Below are 3173 nucleotides of genomic sequence, written 5' to 3'. Positions count from 1 at the left end.
TGGCAATCTGTATATCTTCTTTGGAGAAATGTGTATTTAGGTCTTCTGCCCATTTTGGGATTGAGTTGTTTATGTGATATTGAGCTGCATGTAAATTTTGGAGATTAATCCTTTGTCAGTTGCTTCATTTGCAAATATTTTCTCCCATTCTGAGGGTTGTCTTTTCATCTTGTTTATGTTCTCCTTTGCTGTGCAAAAGCTTTTAAGTTTCATGAGGTCCCATTTGTTTATTTTTGTTTTTATTTCCATTTCTCTAGGAGGTGGGTCAAAAAGGATCTTGCTGTGATTTATGTCATAGAATGTTCTGCCTATGTTTTCCTCTAAGAGTCTTATAATGTCTGGACTTACATTTAGGTCTTTAATCCATTTTGAGTTTATTTTTGTGTATGGTGTTAAAGAGTGTTCTAATTTCATTCTTTTACATGTAGCTGTCCAGTTTTCCCAGCACCACTTACTGAAGAGGCTGTCTTTTCTTCATTATATACTCTTGCCTCCTTTATCAAAAATAAGGTGACCATATGTGTGTGGGTTTCTCTCTGGGCTTTCTCTTCTGTTCCATTGATCTATGTTTCTGTTTTTGTGCCACTACCATATTGTCTTGATTACTGTAGCTTTGTAGTACAGTCTGAAGTCAGGGAGTCTGATTCCTCCAGCTCCGTTTTTTTCCCTCAAGACTGCTTTGGCTATTTTGGGTCTTTTGTGTCTCCATACAGATTTTCAGATTTTTTGTTCTAGTTCCATAAAAAATGCCATTGGTAATTTGATAGGGATTGCATTGAATCTGTTGAGTGCTTTGGGTAGTATAGTCATTTTCACAATGTTGATTCTTCCAATCGAAGAACATGGTATATCTCTCCATCTGTTTCTATCATCTTTAATTTCTTTCATCAGTGTCTTATAGTGTTCTGCATACAGGTCTTTTGTCTCCTTAGGTAGGTTTATTCCTAGGTATTTTATTCTTTTGGTTGCAATGGTAAATGGGAGTGTTTCCTTAATTTCTCTTTCAGATTTGTCATCATTAGTGTATAGGAACGCAAAAGATTTCTGTGCATTAATTTTGTATCCTGCTATGTTACCAAATTCATTGGTTAGCTCTAGTAGTTTTCTGGTAGCATCTTTAGGATTCTCTATATAGAGTATCATGTCATCTGCAAACAGTGACAGCTTTACTTCTTTTCCGATTTGGATTCCTTTTATTTCCTTTTCTTCTCTGATTGCTGTGGCTAAAACTTCCAAAACTATGTTGAATAATAGTGGTGCGAGTGGACAACCTTGTCTTGTTCCTGGTCTTAGAGGAAATGGTTTCAGTTTTTCACCATTGAGAACGATGTTGGCTGTGGGTTTGTCATATATGGCCTTTATTATGTTGAGGTAAGTTCCCTCTATGCCTACTTTCTGGAGGGTTTTTATTATAAATCGTGTTGAATTTTGTCAAAAGCTTTTTCTGCATCTATTGAGATGATCATATGGTTTTTCTCCTTCAATTTGTTAATATGGTTTATCACACTGATTGATTTGCGTATATTGAAGAATCCTTGCATTCCTGGGATAAACCCCACTTGATCATGGTGTATGATCCTTTTAATGTGCTGTTGGATTCTGTTTGCTAGTATTTTGTTGAGGATTTTTGCATCTATGTTCATCAGTGATATTGGCCTGTAGTTTTCTTTCTTTTCCCCACTCTATTCTTTATCTTCAAATTTTTCTGAGCTATTCTTGGCCATTTGCTCTTTTATTTGAATTTAAGAATTAGGTTTTACTAAAACTCTGTTGGGATTTTTATTGGATTTGCATTCTTTTTATAGATTAATTTGAGTAGAATTGAAGATTTTACTATATTGGTTCCTCTCTTTCATAAACACAGTATATTTCTCCATTAATTTATGTCTATTTTAATGTCTTTTTTAAAATATGGAAAGCTTCAGAAATTTGTGTGTCATTTTTGCACAGGGGCTGTGATCATCTTCTCTGCACTGTTCCAACTTTAGTATATATGTTGTCAAAGCGAGCATTCAGAAGAAATTTCTTAACTGTTGGATTATATGAGGAGGGAAAGGTCACATATTCTTTTTGCTATTTATGAGACTGAAAAAGAGATTAATCTGGACTAATTATTTCTCTCAAACATAAAAGCATTTAGTTGTGTGCTGACAATGGGGAAAATGTTTCTGGCTTTTGCTATCTTGCCCCTTCTAGTATCTAAACAGAAACTCTTTTTCTATTGATGGTCTTGACAGAGCAGTGCAGCAGGACAAAGGGGTTGGGAAGACGGGGGAAAAGAAAAGGAAAAGAAGATGGTGAGATATGACTAGGAAGAGGGCTGGGGAGGAGGGACAGCTGATTGGGCAGGTGAAATGGGTGGAGAGCAGTGGGGGCGGGGGGGGGGGGAGCGCATGACAGCAAGTGTGGATTTTCTGAGTTTTGCTTTTCTATAAAACCAGCAGTATCACTTGGGATCTTATTAGAAATTCAGAATAGTGGCCCCACTCAGATTCACCCAATCAGAATCTTCATTTTAACAAGATCCCCAGGTAATTCTTATGCACATTAAAGTTCCAGAAGCTCTTAGTCGCCCCCAACCAGTCTGAGCCAGTCCTGATTGGTGTCATCAGCCTTAGACCTATTAATAGACAAAACTGGTTTGGTTGCCTAGAGACCCGGAAATCTGGTTCCTCCTGTAGATGCTGAGTCTCAGAGTTCTCTTACCACTTTGGCCAAAGCCTTGGAACTCCAGTTGGCCTCAGTTTCTCTGCTACACATGTCAGTTCTCAGCAGGGATTGGATCCTAGCCCTGGACCCCAGCTTCCTCAGCTCGGGTCCTCGTGCTTTGCCAAATTCTTGCTCTGCCCATTCCTCTGGGAAGCAGGATGTACTTTTCTACTCCCTTCTCAGCTTCTGCTGGGGACCTGCTGTGACTGGACCAATCACCTGGAACTGTGCCTGATTTTGACTATTGTCACCAGGACTTATTCCAAAACTGCTGGCAGAGAGGATGCACTCAGATATCCTGGCAGTCTGGCCCAATCTGTGTTAGTCACGCCCTGTGACCGCTGCACACTGGTCTGCCTTGCTGCCTCCTGGGGATGGGCCAGCTTCTGAAGACAAACGCTCTGTCCCCTCTGTCCCACTGGATCTTGGCTTCTTCCCCCTTCCCATGGCCTGAGCTGATGTGG

The 3173-nt window shown here is 39.6% G+C and overlaps 1 non-coding gene across 1 annotated transcript; it reads right to left on the bottom strand.

Annotated features, from left to right (window-relative positions):
* Positions 1–1905: 1905 nt before the first annotated feature.
* On the bottom strand, positions 1906–2012 carry LOC132528276 (U6 spliceosomal RNA). The gene has a single exon (XR_009543159.1). It is a non-coding gene; the product is annotated as a U6 spliceosomal RNA (small nuclear RNA).
* Between the last annotated feature and the right edge of the window lie 1161 nt (positions 2013–3173).

This window comes from Lagenorhynchus albirostris, chromosome 10, assembly GCF_949774975.1.
Source record: "Lagenorhynchus albirostris chromosome 10, mLagAlb1.1, whole genome shotgun sequence".
In the NCBI taxonomy this organism is placed as follows: domain Eukaryota; kingdom Metazoa; phylum Chordata; class Mammalia; order Artiodactyla; family Delphinidae; genus Lagenorhynchus; species Lagenorhynchus albirostris.
Note: the sequence above shows the minus strand (reverse complement) of the source record. Positions and strands in the feature narration are given on the sequence as shown.